Here is a 17574-nt window from a genome sequence, read left to right as displayed (position 1 = left end):
CCCAGACCACGCTAATTAGTGTGCTCCAGCAGCCTCCACATCTCATATATTCAGCATCCCCATGTTTCAAAAAGGCAGCAGGGGTGCTGTAACTAAAGCTCATTGAATGAGTTTTAGTTAAAGTGTTCCCACCACAAATTTTCAGCACAGATACTGTTACATGGGTAATCGAGTCTGCTCTGATGTGTTGTAATTACAGGGTGTTGGAGCAGCCCCAAATGTCTGTAGATTTACCCTTCTGAGATTTATTTCTTTAGTGAATGCAAATATGCCAAGCCAAGCAATGGCTTCATCGTTAACTGAGTTCATAGTTATTAATCTACCCTCTTAATTTGTAGAGGGGACACTCGTTGGTGATGTGCTGCACTGTTTGTATGTCTACAAGTGCACAAAGGATTAGCATGAGGCCCCAGCAGCAAAGGTTGGCTGCACAGGGGCCTTGGCCTGTCCTAAGTCTGTTTAGCAGGGACCCACTATCACTGTGATTATTCACTATTGATGTGATAGCCAGCAGGTCGATGAGTGGGGTTTGTGACTTCCCATGATTCCCATTCCTTGATCCAGTGGGCTTCTGGAGAGAAGCCACAGCATAGTCCTCTGGCATCCCAGTGTAACTTGCTCTTACTTCCCCACCATGTGTCAAGGGAGATGGTGTGTCTCTGGGGCTGGACTCGACTGCTCCTGCCAAACAGAAGCAGAAAATGTCCCCAGACTGCTTCAAGGCTGGAAAGCCCAGCCCCTTCACCATCCCCACACTGTGCTCTCGGGCTGCACATGACCTTTAGTAGTCTGGGTCAGCTAATCAGGGCTGTCCTATGCACTTTGTCATCCATTTCCAGACAGGGGAGCCTACAGAGCATACAGAGGTGTGCATAGGGCCCCCCGGCTTGGTAGTGTCAGCACTGCAGGGTCTCTGTTCCTCAGTGGCTCAGCTCATCTAACATCTGTATAGAGCTCTCTGGGTACATTTTTCTACTGGGAAAACAAACCCAAGAGAATTCTCCTGAGTCATTTGAACATCAGTACACAGCCCAAGCTGAATACCAGGTAAAACAACTACCTTTGCTTAAATGAAAATAGTCATATGATATTTAGCTTAGACTGTATGTGCTTTTTTCCTAGACCTGAGAGGGCATTCTGTGTTTGAAAACTTGTCTAATGTCTCTTTCTACTATGTAGTTAGTCCAATAAAAGATATTGCCAAATGATAATTGCTTCTAAGTTATTCCCTGCACTGACATGGCTACAATAACCCTACAACATAGCTCTTATTATTGATACCTGCCTTTTTATTGCATTTACCTTGCTTATTCTTAGACTTCAATTATGTGTAGTGAAGGAAGGCAAGTAGTCACAGTTTTCCATTTCTCAGTATCAGTTACAGTTAAATTCCCTTGCCCGCATGATTTCAAGAGTTTATTTTGGATTATTTTCCTGACTGCACCAAGAGGACGAGAGGGGAAGAGAATCTAGACACCCTTTCAGGCTGGAAAATATTCAGGCCATATGTAAATATATTCCCCCAGTTGAAAGTTGGCATCATCTCCAGCATGAAGTAATACTTAAAAGATAGGATTTAACATCTAAAACATGCTGTCTAGGGCAATGTACAAATACTTGATATGAGCTTCCTGTGTGCAGACTCTTTTGCGTAATTGTTTAATCATTACTCTATTTCTGTTTTTTTCAGGAAATGTACCTGGGAAGAACCTTGAAGAGACACACAGATCTCTGTCAAAGTAATTATTTGCCAAGAGATTCCTTTACTTGTAAGTTCCTTTCTGTCATAAATTAATGGCATAATATATTATCAAAGATAGAGGGTACTTAAGAACTTCTGGAAGGTTTATGTATGTAGGGGAAACTTTGCTACATTATTTTCTGTTGCTACTTATTCTCAAATTCCTGAGTTATAGTGGAGAGTAAACAGTTATTTTATTCTGCTCTGTTAAGGCTCTACACCAAATAAAAAGTAAGTTTTATCCACCAGTACTTTGTATGTTACATAATGACATACTTTTGTTTTCCTTTAAATATATGTTAAACTATAGTAACTAGTTCATTATCTAGTGAATATTCTATCTAAAAGTGAGTTTGGAGCTTATGAAAGAGACTACCTGTGAGACAGCATGTTTTGTGCCCCTAAACGGAAGTATTTTATAGCTGAGACAGTCTACATAGACTCCCTCCGTCCTGTTCTGTCTTGGCCATCTCTCCTGTGATAGCCAAATAATGTCCTATTGCAGTAAAACTGTTTGAGTTAACTTGGTTTCAACTGGAGTGACACCAGTTCTTTTCAGATAAAACACAAAACAAGCACTGAATCAAAATGGTTTGGACCTGAATTTTCCATCAAGGTCTGTTTTATATAGTTAGTTATTGCTGTAGTCTCTGAAATAGCTAAGCATCTGAAAGACAAGAATGGCTTTGAGAGAAAGATTAGCTAGTTCCACTTTATTGTGAGGGAAGACAGGTGCAGAGGGAGTAACTGATTTGTCCATGGTCACACAGGAAGTGGCAGAGCTGAGAACAGAACCCAGATTATTTTAACCCAGTCTAAAATTTCACCATAAAACATTGGATATGGAGATTTCAGTTTTATGGCCTGACATTAATACCGTTAATCAGCCAGGACTTGTATGATCAAGCATTGTTAAAATCATACTTTGGAGAAAAGGAGCTGTCAGTTTTAGGCCACTGACTTGCTAACTAGACTTATTTCTTAAATAATACTTTTAAAAGGTCTGAACACAGGGTGGCTTTCATGACAATAAAACAATAAACATTATTTCACAATTGGAGGACATTCCTGTATGCATCTGATAAACTGTGGATAGTTTATTTTAGAAAAATAACTTTGTAAACTAAACTTTGAAGGCTGGTCTGTCTCTCAAATAGAACTACAGGGTGCCTGTACACGAGCCGGGAAGCTGGTCTGATGCACCATAATTACACATTGATACACAAGGTGTGTAGGCTGGCTGGAGTGCAGTAATTACTATGCTCCAGCAGACTTAATTAATTGAGTCTGCTCCAAGGCACTGTAATTACACTCCAGATTTTTAACTAAGATGTTGGCACAGCCAAAGGGGAGAGTGCCTCCAGAAAGTGCTAAGATTTATTCAAGACCTAGTGTATGCACCATGGGACAACTCACTGGCACATGAGAAATGCAATACCTACCCAATGGCTTATCCAACCCAGCATACCTGTCTTCAATAGTGGCAGAAGTGGAGGCATCAAAAGGAGGGCACTTTACTGAGTACATCAAGAGTGATCCATCCCCTATCCATTACCCTCCTTGGCATCCACCATCACTGGTTTAGAGATGCCAGAGGAAACATTTCTGACTCTGTTGCTTAATAATGACAACTAGAGCCATCATTCATGAATCTGTCTAATCCCTCTTTGAACCTGGCTGTACTACTTGCCTCTTCAACCTCCTGGAAATCTCATCAATAGTGTGCAAACAATATAATGAAAAAAGGTGTTCCTGGAGGTAGTTCCACACTGCTTAGATGAAACCATTAAATGCTTTTCAAGAAAATGTTTTTAAAAAGTACGAACAAATTTTTATGAACCTCTACAAAACCTTGACTTGGGAAACAGACCAGCCTTCATAATTAATATATATGGGTGTTTTTCAAAATGCTCTGGGGGTTGTGGGGGAGGGCATTTTAATTAAAGCAACTCCAAGAGCCACTTTAATTAAAGCGCCAGGAACATCTCATGTATCGGTGTCCCCACACTTTAAAATAGTGGCAGGGGCCAGTTAAAGCTTGATTAATTGAGTCTGCTTTGACGCATTGTAATTATGCTCCAGGTGCTTTAATTACAGTGAATTGGAGCTGACTTGATTAATTGAGCCTGCTGGAGCGTGGTAATTACCATGCTCCAGCCAGTCTCCATGTCTGATGTTTCAGCGTCCTTGCGCTTCAAAATGGTGGTGGGGGCACTTTAACTAAAGCTCATTTGACAAGCTTTAGATAAAGCTTCCCTGCTGCCATTTTGAAGTGCAGGGACACTGATACACGAGGTGTTTGGGGCAAGGGAAAGCTGCTCATTATTTAAATTTCTGAGGGTTCTTTTGCAGGGAAGTTTAATTATGTAGTACAAATGGGGTAGTGGGTACAGCTCCAACATCATGCTAGTAGGAAAAAGAAAACAGAATTTAGGTTTTGAGATTGGCATCAGCTTGCTTATTCCAATTCTCTCACGTTCTCTTTTAGTATAGTTGTACTTCTTCACTGACAGCAGCAAACTGAGGAAAAATGATTACGTATTTATTGATTAGAATAAAAATACAGAGTTGACAAGGATAAATTAAGTGACACTGTTATAAAAATCTATGGCATGATGCAAAGAAACCAGGATCTGTATTTTACATGGACAGCTTCACAATACTTAAATGGCAGACAACAAATAGGCAGGCCAAGCAGTTCTAATATCTGGAAGTACTGGCAATCTGTCTCATTTAGTGTCAGTTTTAATAGTAGGATCATGTTTGAGAGCAAAAGAACAGAAAACGTGTGGCACATTTTCCCCTATGAAATAAAAGGAAAATTCCCTGAAAACATAAAATATTTCAGAGTTGCATATAGCAACAAAGGATTCCATTTCCCAAATACCTGTCAGTTAAGTCTGTACCTCATATAATTTTATAAATATATTGGTGCTTGATTGTAATAGGAAATGGTGGCATAAAATGTGCAATACAATCTTAAAGAAGGGAAAGTAATTAAAAAAAATTGTAGACCATATGTTTGTAAGCCATCGATTGACGGGACTTAAAAATGGACAAGATCTTATCCCTCAAGCAGTGCAGGTTTTTCTCCAAGTGTTTTTGCCTACTGTAGTTTTAGATGACCCAAGCATGAAGCAGTATTACTAGTTCTTTAACTGTTGAGTAGTATGAAGGGAGAATTTCAGCTGAACTATTGGGTAGTGTCACAGGCCACAGTCCTTTTTATGGTGTATGAGTGAGAATGAGGAATAAGGTTTCCTTTACATTACATTATGACTAGCCAGAGTGGGAAGAGCAAGGCCTAGTGTAGTCCAGGGTTTGACTGTAAGTAAAGTGGAAGATAGTACTTCCTTTTTACCACCCTTCCTCATGTGTTTAGCAGGGAGCATTTCACAGTTGTCTCTTCCCATGTGTTGATTTAAAATCTAGCTTAATGTGTTTGGAATTTCAGTCGCTACTATGTCACAACTACATAACAGGTATACTTCTCAAGCACAGATATGAAAGATGAGCTGAGTAAGTCTGTGGAGAAATTAAATACATGTACGTGTTTTGGGACTATTTTTGCGGTAAAAACCCACATTTTTATCACACAATCTTTAGAGCCATTGAGAAGTCATAAATTCTTTTCTTTTTTTGCTTTACTTTGATTTTGAATAAAATAGTTGGATATGCAAAATTTTGCACGAAAAGAACATTTAAAAAAATAACTTTTTGCTAAACCAAGAGTAATTTTAAATACGGAAAATGCCCTGTATCTAGGAGCCTAAACACCTGCAGAATTCCAGAATCACAAAGGTACAGATGTGATGAGAAGGAATCACAGAAGCCTGGGAACTTAAGGAAATCTAACTCTGATATTCCTGGGCAGGCTGCTTAGGACCCTGGAAAACCTAGTAGATAGGCTCCTTGAGTGTGTGGGAGTCCTTCACACACTGAGATGTCAGGGAACCTCTATTTGTGCTGCTGGACAGCCTTCTTGGTGCACTACCTGGAGCCTGGGAATTTAAAATCCGAGGAGCTTGAGGCTGCCCTGCAAAGTAGACTATCATAGTTTCTCTAAAACATGTCATATACTATTGAATCTGCACCCTGTAATAGGAAAACTAGAAAAGTGTGCCGTGCTGACTTTTGTTTTGTTCAGACCCATCAAAAGCTCTCTGACTGCATATTTTGTTATTTTATCCATCAGCTTATCCATTTCCTTATCCAGATAATGCTTGTAAACTGTGTGTCTGCAGCTTAATGGTTTGTGAAGACTGAAGCAAAGTAGATGTTGAGTAGCTTTGCTCTCTTTGCATCTTCTGGTAAGGATTCACCCTGGCTGCTTAACACTGGAGCCACAGCTTCCTTGGTCTTTCTTTTCTGCCCAACATTCTTATCTAAACTTTTTGGCTAGGGACAGACATTCAAAAAGCCTGTGCCTGAATTTATTCAATCTTTGCAAGTTAGTCTAAACTGGCTGGCCTGAACCAGTTTTTAACCACATAGACATCCCCTTTGGACTGAAGAAATACAGGCACATGCCTGTGGTAGCTCAGGCTAGAAGCCAGGGAGTGCTAGACCAGCCTTCCCATCCCTTCTGTAGTGCTGAGCTGAAGCGGGGGCATGGCCAGGGTTTGGCAGGACACTGGTTCGGGAAGGGTTTCTCCTCCCCTCACTGCTTCTGGCCAGCGGGGAGTTAACAAAGCATTTAGTTAAACAGGGAGTTGATAGTATTTATCATCCCATCAAAAAATCAAAAGCCTCTCTCATGAGTTCAAGCTCTTCTTAGACAGATTTTTCCAAGAAAGAAACGTAGGGACATTACCAGCTACCTATTGATTAGCTTCAACAAGCCCTAAATGGAGATTGTCCTGTCTGCCTTTGTCCTGTTTACCTTACACAGACACCTCTCAGCATTAGCTACTATACTGCATGCTGGCTGTGGTCTGTGCTGTGGGAGAGGAGAATCCCTGCTTGAGCACGGAGTGGTGAGGGGGGATGGAGCAAGGAGAAGCCAGACAGATGCTGCTGTGTTTGCAGTCTCTGCTGGAGCTCCAGCAGAGAGCCCTGCCCAGGGTTGCAAAGCATCTGGGATGCTGGGGGACTCTGGTTAAGTTAAACCAGGAAGGGGTCTGGGACAGACATTGCATAAACTGGTTTGACCCAAATTAGTTAAGTCTGATACTACATTCACCCAGGTTTATCTCAAACTGGTTTCAGCCATTTTCAAACTGGTTTATGTGCACTGAGCATCTGTTCTGTTACAGGTTTAAACCAGTTTCTCATCACTTAAACTAGTTTACATATAATGTCTGTCCCTAGCCGCCTTGTTGTCTGTAATCTCCCTCTCCAAATACAGCTTATTCTTTATCTTTGCCTTCCTGATTTTGTTTCTGCAGGTTCTTGCTATTATCTGGTATGCTTCCTTGATGACCTGCCTATTTTTCTGTTGCCTGTATGCTTGCCTTTTGCATTTGAAGCATCTTAGAGCTCCTTGTGCAGCCACTTTGGTCTCTTACCATTTGTCTTGTAGTTCTATTATGCTGGAGTAGCTTCTTGCTGGGCTTCTTTAGAAGCTCACAACCCTTCTGGGTACATATGTCCTTCAGTCTACCTTCCCATGGCACCACGCTTCCTAACACCTTCAGTTGGTTGAAATTCACCTTTTTTGAAATTTAGTGTTTTAGTTCCGCTGACCTCATGCTTTTCTTGTCTCAAGATCTGGTACTGTATCCTCTCATGATCGCTTCCTCCCAAATTTCCCATCACCTTTGTATCCTCCACCAGTTCTTCCCTATTGGTCAGGACAAAGATCCAGGATCCCCTGGTTGTATCCTCTGGAACAGGAAGTTGTCCACCATACAAGTTAGGAACTGGCTTGACATTTTATGTTTGGCTGTATTGCTTTTCCAGCAGATGTCTGAAAAATTGAAGTCTGCCATCAGTACCATCTTATAACTTTTATTTATTTTTTTCACCTCCTTGAAGAGTGCTTCATCCACATCTTCCTGACTTGGTAGCCTATAATAAAAGTCTACCATTATTATGGTATCTGTAACCTTTTATCTTCACCCAAATGCATTCTGCTCTGCAATCTTCTTCCATCTGAAACAGGGAACAAGTGTATGTGTGTTTGGCATGCTAAGCGACACCACCACCTTTTCTCCCAACCCTATCCTGAAATGGTGTAGCTCTCAATTTTGACATTCCAGTCATCAGAGCTGTCCCACCATGTCTGTGACACCAATCAGATTATAGCATAACGTCTTTCTCAGACTATGACTTCCAGCTCATCTTGTTTATTCCCCATATTTCTCACATTTATATAAATACATTGGATGTAGTTTGCATTTCAACCTATTTGCTTCCCTTTTGCATCACTTGTTGCTGTACTGTGGCTCTCTGGTCCTACCCCAGAGTTGAACATCTTCCTCCAGTCCTTTCACCTCTGGATTGTTGGCTTGGTGACTGCAAGATTTTGTTCACCACTCCCCATGGAACTTAGTTTAAAGCCTTCCTTACTAAGTGCACTGGATAACACCCAAAGATGCTCTTTTTTTTTCTGGTCAGATAGATTCCATCTCTTGAAAGCAGTCCTCCTCCAAAGAACATCTGTGCATTGTCAATGAACTGAAAGCCTTTGGGTTAACACCACCATCTCAGCTAACATTTACTTGCAAGATATGATGGTCTCTGTATGGTCCTTGCTTTTCATAGGGAGGATTGATGATAACATCACTAGAGCTCCCATCCATGGGGACTTATACTTCCTGCTCTCTAGACTGCCGAATCCTCTGGTGCTTGCCTGCCGATTGTCTTTTCCTCTTCCTTTCCCTCAGGTGTTCAACCACAGAGTGTTTAAAAAAGGTCATTGCTGACTTCAGTCTCTTCAGTTCTGGGGACCTTACTTCTTCTAGTAGCCGCATGCTGACACTTTTCTTTTTCCTTTGGCTTCTTCAGAAGTATGTGAGGCCCTTTCTTATAATGTGAATTACTGTGCACTTGTCAGCACTAAAGTTCATTTGCCACTATTTGCACCTTAGCTTTGTGAGATCTTTCCGCACCTCCTTTCCATCAACTTGGGACTGACTACCCAGAATAATTTAGTATCATCTGCAAACTTAAGGATTTTCACTGTGTACCTCCTTTTCCAGGTCACTAATGAAAACGTTTAATAAAACTGGACCCAGCACAGAAACCTGCAGGACCCCTCTGTTGACTTTCCTCCATCCTGAAAAGTGACAATTTAGCCCTACTGTTTACTTTGTATCTTTTAGCCAGCTAGATCTCAGTCAGTGAGAAACCCTTTCCTTCAATCCCAGAGCAACTTAGTTTTTTTAAAGCCTTTGTTGAGGAGCCTTGTCAAAAGATTTATGAAAATCTTAATGTGTTATTTCAACAGGATCTCTCTTGTTCATGTGTATAGTAACACCCTTAAAGAATTCTAGCAGATTGAAGCAGGATTTCCATTTACAAAAACCATGCTGCCTCTTCCCTAGCAGTTCATATTTGTCCATATGACTCCTGATTTTATTCTTTGTTCAAAATTCTACCAACTTACCAGAAATGGAAGTGATACTCACTGGTCTGTAGTTCCCCAGATTTACCTCTGGAGCCCTTTTTGAAGGTGGCTGTCATGTTGGCAACTCACCAATCCTCCGGCACAGAAGGACATTCCTAACAATAGGTTGCATGGTATTGCCAACAGTTCTTCAGTTTCGCATCTGAGTTCCTTCAGAACTCTTTTGTTGAATGCCATCTGGTCTTGGGACCTGAGTAGTGTTTTTAATTTATTGATTTGTTTGAAATTCTCTTCTACTGTCACTTCAGTATGTTCCAGCTCTTCAGGCCTATCTGCTAGGAAGAACTGATCTGGTGTGGGAATTCCCCTAATATCTTCTGCAACAACAACAAAAAAAACAATGCAAAGAATTAATTTAGCTTCTCTGCTATGGCCCTCACATCCCTGAATTCACCCTTTACACCTTGGTCCCTCTGATTCTCTCACTACCTTTCTGCATCTGATATATTTTATGAACGTTTTTTATTAACTTTAGAATATCAGGATGCATAATGTCTTTGGACATTTTCTCTGCATTTTGGTCACTGTTTAAGCAAGACTTCTTGTGGTAACATTTCCGTTTTACAACTCCCCTCCTTTTTCTTTTCTAGCCCATGTGTAGTTAACACTTTTGACAATATTTTAACAAACAGTGTAGCTTTATGCTATCTGGCAGAACTTTGAATGCTGCCATGCAATAGAAGCATGTATTTTGTTTCCCTAACTTCCTTTTTATGAGTAATATGATCCCTGAATGTCTTGCTAATATGGTTTGGAAATTCTAAGGGAAGTGAAGTCAAGTTCTGTAGCACTGTCTTCCCTGGCATCTTCAGTGTTCTACAAAAAAGATTGCCTATGTTGTTCACACTGTAATTCTCTATAGAGTACTAATCAGGTCTTTGATCCTACTGCTGCAAGTTCCTTTGCAAAAAAATTCCTGTTGTATCTCAGGACATTGTTTGCCATTCTGAAAGCAGAGAGCAGCTAGAAATTTGGCAAAGGAATACGGTCCTCTCATGATTTGTGTTGGTCAAGGAAACATGTGACAAAGATCTCATGGATCACATTCTTTTTGGCACTTAGGTTGAGATTGAAGGGCTTTGACCAGGGTTTCCCTTCACTGAGTGACTTGATCTAATGGTCACTGGAGGCTATTGGCAGTACTGTGTGTAGAGATGACTTCTTTCTTTTACACAATAAACCAGCCATCGACAGAGGATAGGATGAGGGGAAACAAAGAGGTTTCTTAAACCCATCTGTAACAGGGAGCCTAGGGCTCCTGTTACTTTAAGGGAAAAATTGCAGCTGGGAGAACCTCAGGAAGGGAAGGCTGCTCCGTACGAGCTGCCAGAGAGCAGGTCCCCAGGGATTTACCTGCTATGAGTCCCTACGGCAGAGCTAGCTGTTCTGCCATAGTGCTACAGCCCTGCATGGGGGACAAGATACTACTGCAGCAGTAAGCTACCCTGGGCAGGTAGTCTGGCCCTGGAGGCCAAAGGGGAAAGATCCCTGCTGTGAGATGGCTGTGGCAGTATGACTTACTGAGACCCTGCCAAGCCTGAGAACAACAAGTGATGAGTTGAGGGCTGATTGGGAACAGAGACACTGTATGAATGGAGGTTTTTAGTAGCCAGCTAGTGGGCTTAGTTTAAGTTGTCACTCGTTGAGCTTATGTCATGTTTGGGTTGACATTATTAGGTGTGAGAGGAGGTTCTAGTAGTGCCTGAGGGGTGCATGTTCAGTGTGAGCTTTGCAGGGAATGGGGCCTCAAGCCTGGTGGCTGAGAGCTTGGGTTAAACAGGCTGGTGGTCGACAGCAAGGCTGAAGCCTAACCTAGGCTGAAGTGAGACAGGGTCAGCAGGCCTGAGCAGGGTGGAGAGACCAGGGCAGGGTGTAGCCAGGACACAGAACAGGGTGGAGACAGGGCCCAGGGCAAGATGAGAGCCAGGACCAGGGGTTCACAGCCCAAGTGGGCAAGGTGCCCAAGAAAGGAGACCCTGGGGCTTAGAGCCAGTAGCCCAAGAGGGGCAGAGACTGGACCAGATGGGAGTAAGAGAGGAAGGTAGGAGTTCCCAGTGTATCAGGGAGCAATGCCAGGATGGTGCAAGCTGCAGCATAGCCTCGAAGGGCAAGGATCCAGGCAAGACGCCTAGCTGGAGAATGCAATAGTAAGATAGAGACAGGGCCAAGTGCCTGAGAGAGTCAGAATTAGGGTTGAGCACCTGCGGCCCTGGAGGGGCAAGACCCATGGCCCTGGAGGGGCAAGAGCTAGGGCCAGTGAGCCCACAGCCCAAGAAGGGCACAGACTGGGGCCAGGAGCTCATAGCCCAAGAGAGACAGAGACTAATAAGGGCATAAATGCCTGAATCATCAGAGAGATTTGGAGCTGACATGAAAGATTGGTAACATCTGTGAGTCACAGGTGTCACTGTAGGGAAGGTTGGAGGCCGTGAATAGCCCATAATGCAATGGGTCCCCTGAGGGCATGTACGGGCCAGGGTGGCCCACCTGATGTGGAGGAGTGAGGGGTTAGACTGAGATCAGTGGGATTCCACAGATATGTCCAGCACAAAAATGAAATAACACATGTTCATTTGGGGAGTGATTTGGAGTAGGGCTTTGTGCCTGCAAAATGAGAGCAACAAACCTTCTACTCCTTTACAGCCTCCTATGAAACACCCACATTTTGGCTGTAGGGTCATATGTAAATAGGTATTACCCATTAGGTATAAGTTGTTCACTCCCACCCTGTGAGTGACAGGTGGGATAGAGCGTTTCCTCAAGGTTCAAAATAGTTGAGCCAGTACAGGGTGATAACATTTTATTATTGGAATTTTCTAAGCTCTTCCATATTCCTCTTTATATTAAAGGATATATCCTACTATCCTAGAATGGCAGTTAATTTTTCAATGTTGAGGAAAAAGAGAAGCATTATGACTTGGCTATGTGTTTCTGAGAGACAGTGCCATCTGGGTTATTTTGTAGGTCAGTGCACATTTCTGATTCAGGGCTGTTCTTGATATCAAAAGGGAGGCCTATAAAAGGTGACAAAATTCTGTTATTGGTTACAGTAGTAGAATTAGACAGCAAGGTATACATTTCCAAAAATGTGCTTGAAAAATCATTCTGATGATTTTAATTTAAAAGAAAGATGGGTGATGGTGTTTGTTTCTTCTTTTGGGGTGTTTGTCAGAGTGCCATGCTCATTTTAGATGCTGAGTTGATGTATTGTATGTGTTTCCTAAAGTTCAGCACTGAGTTATTTTGCTATGGTGTATTTGATGAGTGTCCCAAATGCATAATTCAGTATTAATAGAACTACTTGCCATTGTCTTTGTTACCCAAATTGAGTCATTTCACCAAGTTATCAAGCATTTTAGTTCAAGCTGGTAATTGGTTATGCTCATTTTAAAATTTATTATATTTTTCCTGCAGAGGGAATTTGTGCCCATTTATGTTAATGGAAGAATTAATAAGACAATTGAGCTTTGCTGTCTTTTTCCCCACGATTGGCTTGGTCAGCTCTCACTTATGTGTCTGCCATCTTAATTTACCTATCTTTTGCATATATTTTACTTATTTGCTTTATAATTTAACTACTTCACTTAATGTTATTAACATACAATAAGTAGGATGTGTGGAGCAAGCATCAAAGCACTATTATTTACTATGTTATGTGTCAAATGTGTTGAGAGAGAACTTTGATCTCCCACTGATACAATTAGTTTATTCACAGAGACGAAGTGCTGATTCCTAGAGATCTAGGTGTTCATTTTCAGGGTCCTCTGATACCTTTGATACTGATATATTGTAAAATGTAAAGCATTGTTATGCAAGAATATTCAGTTCATACAGACTGCAGCTGTATAACTGAGGAGTTGTATTCAGAGGAAGGAATTATTAGAGCAATGTGTCATTATTAGTGCACTGTCAGTGGTGCAGGGTTGGTAGTGTAATTCTGGGCCTTGTTACATGGTAATTTTGGGTAGCTTCTGGAGCTCTTAACTCCTGGATTCTCCTCACGTTAACACCCTGAAGTGATTTTAAGCGCTTATTATGCGGCTCAAAGTTAAACCAGTCCAGAGCAGGTTATCTCTGATCTGTACTACCAAGCTCTTCTGTTCCATTAAGGCGTGACCACTCCCCATGGATGTGCCACCCAAATTGAAGTCCTCCAGTATTTCAGGATTTCTCACCCCCATAGAACAGCCTGTCCTGGCTCACCAGCCTTCTAGTGGCAACTTAGAGCTCGAGCTCTTAGTCCTGCCCCTGCTCACCAGGCCTCTAGTGCAGGGGTAGGCAGCAAAGAGGTGCCAGAGGGTGGCATGCAAAGGCATTTTGGTTGGCACACACACCTCAGGGCGGATGGCAGAGAAGGGGCTACGGCTACACTGCCACAAGGGCCAGGCCCTTGTGGCTCCCCCACCATCTACTTGTGGTACGCCAACATCTTACAAGTCAAGACTGTGGGTGTTTTTGGCACTCTGTCCAAAAACATTACTGACCCCTGCTCTAATGGCAAGTAACAGCTATGCAGGTAGGGGACAGTCAGAGGTTTCTAGGCTAAAGATCTGACTGCTCCAAACTCCAAGCTAGCATTAACACCGATTAACATTTGTGCAGCTCACAGAGCAAGGTGTAACAAGGCCCTTACAGAACTTGCCTAGCGCTTCGTGTTATAAAATCATGAATTTATTTGGAATAAGTTTGGGTTGAAACATGCTGGGTATATGCCTCAAGCTGACTTTTTTTCTGAAAAATTCAGGTGAAATAGATCATCTGTTCTGAATCTAGAGAAAATAAACACATTGTATAGTGGGCGACTGGTGCCTCCCCAGTCTGGGGAGCCACAAGATCGCTGACGGCAGGGGGTCCCCAAGCATCTGATCACCAAGCCAGTGGTGAAACTGCAAGTGCATTTCTGGCAGCACTTCTGGTTTCGCGGCTGAAGCTTCCAGGGAGTGCACAGCTGATTTCAGGGGTGCACGTGCTCCTGTGTGGACCCATTACACGTCGCCAAATACTGTATTTTCTACTTTAAAATTCTGGAGATTTTTCTGGATTAGTGAAATGGGTTGGGAATGGTTGGTATCAAAGATGTGCCTTTTGTTCTCCCTTTGGGTACACTTCAATACTCACCCTTTGATATGAACAGACCCCTTGGTGTGGCTGTGATGCCCCTGGTGGCCACTCAACTCCTGCCCTTGCTCTGGCTCCTTGGGTTACCCCCCCTTTTTCCCTCCCCTGCCATATCTAGATGTAACTAATAAAGTTTTGTTACCATAGTATCTTCTATCAGAAAATACTGGTGAAGCACAGAGAAAATGTGTCTCATCCCCATCTAGTGGCTAGTCCAGAGAAAATAATGACCTGTTGTTATTCTATTAAGCATCTCATTTATATAGACAATTAAATATACATTCTGCTGGCTGTTACTCCATACTGTCCTTCTCTGCCATTCTCAGCAATTTCCCTGTGGTATTCAACAAGTGTGGGAAGAGTGAGCACAGAGAATGCTTCCATTATCTACCAGCCTTAAGCAAAACAAAAAAACCCACTGCAAGACAAGACAATATTGAAAACACAAAGTAAGAAATCCTCTTTTATTTTACCGAGTAATCTTAGAAACTATATAACACCCACAAAACTATCAGTAAATGCTATTGTAATGCTCATTCCTTCATTATTGTACCCTTTCTCTTCCCTTTTTGGTAGCTGCAGTCATTCTCTTGATCTATTCATCTTAAAAAAACAAAACAAAAACAAAACTACCCACTTCCCTTTTCTTGAGCTAAGATGATGGGACAAGATGTCTATTTTTCTGACACTGTCAGCTTTGGTTTGCCATGTGTACAGAGCATGATTACCTCTACTGCTCCATTCCTGATTAAGAAGTTTTTGAAATTCCCAAGCTGTCCATACATCCTGTGGAATGGAAGTGCTCACTAAAATGCTTGGAGATAATGGAGACATAGATGATGTCCACTGCAAATGTGATATTTCAGTGCTTTTTCTCTAAAGCATAAACACAGCTTTTAACATGCAAGAGATATTTCCTCTGTCTCTGCCCTTACCACTCATAGAGGCAAACTGTTATCACAGCCTTAAAGAACATAGAAGTTTATCTTTCTTCAGTAGAGTCTGTCCCCTTATTTCACCTTCAGCAAGTCATAGTTCTCTCTCATTTTAACAAAGCATGAAATTATGCCTCAATGAAGGAAATTATCCTCAAGAACACCAGGGATAGATGTTGCATTTTTTAATGTCATTAGTTCAGATATATCAATTTATATTCTCCGTTATATCCTTTATAAAAATCTGTATAGTAAGTAAGGAAAGACCTTTGCAATAATTCTTTTTTTCCCCTTCCTCTGCTTGCAAGACAGCTGTGGACTGGTTTATAATGAGGAATTTGCTTATGGTATTAGGAAAAAAAGCAAAAGCACTTTATAAATACATTTACATGATCCCATGTGAAACCATTGGGCAAAATATTGTGCATCCTGAGGTTTATTTCAACATTTTGTTTTTAAAAGACTACCAATAAAAGATGTCAAACCTTGATTCCAACCTCATCTCTATCAAAACAATGAAACCTTCCATTTAGAACTGTGTAAAATATTTGTCTTGGGAAGATCCCCCATCCCCACAAAAAAAGCAAACTAGTCTTTTGAATCCTTAAAGCTCTTGTAGAAATGCAAGAATTTTTAATTATATTCCCTGGTCTCAGTATATTAGTTAAAGTGTTAGTCCTGTTTTATGTGTTTTTGACTTTTCTGCTGGATTAGTTAGTTTTGATCTTAATCTATACAGGGTCTCCAGTTGAAAACCTACCCTGTATGTTCATGGGAGTCAGCAGAAGGCATTACAACTGAACACACTGCAGTAGCCCATAAGGGTTCACTTCCCCAGCTGTTTAGCAATAGTTGGTATAAAAAAATTCAGCCAAGGCAGCATGGGATAGAGAAAGTGAAGCTGGGGGTTGTCTTAAACCAGATCTGTACCTAAAGGCGGGGGGAAGTTGCAGATGGAGTGTTGTGGTGTGAAAATGATATAGGGAAGGCAAGAAGAAGCCCAAGGATGCAGTTACAAGAAGTCCTTGGCTATTTAAACACATGACTACCGTACAAGATGACAATATTCCTCCTGAGTTGGACAGACAAGCACTGAGCTTTTAGATGTGAACAAATATTGATGTATGAAGAGCTGCTATTGGGTGGGTGATATCTGGTCAAGCCAAGACAGTACAACACAGGTATTTTTTTTTTTTGCCATGTGAGAAGAAATTAAATAATACCTTTACCTTATTTTTTGAATCAACACAAGAATACAGTTTATAACTTTTATTATTTTTGGAGTGTCTGTTTCTGATTTGTGAGATCTACCATTCAGATATTACAGGTGAAAAAATTGCAACAGAACAGTTCAACCCATTATAATAGATCAACCTACATGCCTTTTGAAATATTATTTTAAAATAATTGTCTTTGGCGTGTGTGTGTGTGTGTGTGTGTGTGTGTGTGTGTGCATGTGTGTTATTTAGTCCTGATAGGATTTCTGCTGATGAGCAACGGCTTCTATATTTTTCAAGCTGTCAAACCCTTTGAGGGGAGAATGGAGCTCCACCATGGAAGAGATACGTGGCATATTTAAGCTAGTGGTAGAGATCTATCGATATATATAAAATGATTAGGAAGAGTATGATAACAGAATAGTTTCTTGGTGAATGGATGAAGCTAAAGTGGCACCAGCAATCTGCAAAGTTCATCCTAGCTGTCAGTCTGATCAGCCAACAAGAGTTCCTGCTGCATGAGAAATTTGTAACCACTGCCTTTCGTGGTAGGGGAAAAAACTCAAGGAAAACATTTTTAAAATGTCAAACTGAGCAGCAGGTGACTGTTAGATGTGGACTGTTCATTTCCTCTCCCAAGCCCAATATGAAATAGCATATTCTTTCCATAAAGGGACAAAACAAGAAAGATGAGGGCTGGTGTCCATGGAATTTATCCTCAAGTGCTTTGCTAATTTATGTTCTCAGGTATTTTTAATTAGGATAGAGAGTAGATGGCAGATTGAACAAAGCCAACCAACACTGCAGACAATTTCTTTAAAATGGACAAAGCAGAGGGCAACCTGTGCATGGGAAATTTACCACTAATAATGTAAGCAGGTCAGTAGAGATGACCATAATGCATGGTTAGTGTTTTCACAGCAAAAGTATAAATGAATAGCACCTTGCTGGTACAAGCCCTTCACTAAAAGCAACTATTAAAATAGAAAACAC

The 17574-nt window shown here is 41.4% G+C and overlaps 1 protein-coding gene across 2 annotated transcripts in view; it reads left to right on the top strand.

Annotated features, from left to right (window-relative positions):
* The window catches only part of MARCH1 (membrane associated ring-CH-type finger 1), a 548671-nt gene that overhangs the window by 180084 nt on the left and 351013 nt on the right, over positions 1–17574 (top strand). For both annotated transcript variants that reach the window (XM_019521737.1, XM_019521739.1), the window contains exon 2: positions 1691–1769. The gene's annotated coding sequence lies outside the window, so the exon portion shown is untranslated. The remainder of the gene's footprint in view (positions 1–1690; positions 1770–17574) is intronic.

The sequence above is a fragment of the Gavialis gangeticus genome, unplaced genomic scaffold (assembly GCF_001723915.1).
Source record: "Gavialis gangeticus isolate Ggan-Ray unplaced genomic scaffold, GavGan_comp1, whole genome shotgun sequence".
NCBI classification, from domain to species: domain Eukaryota; kingdom Metazoa; phylum Chordata; order Crocodylia; family Gavialidae; genus Gavialis; species Gavialis gangeticus.
The sequence above is the reverse complement of the archived record's forward strand: the minus strand, read 5'-3'. Positions and strand labels throughout refer to the sequence as shown.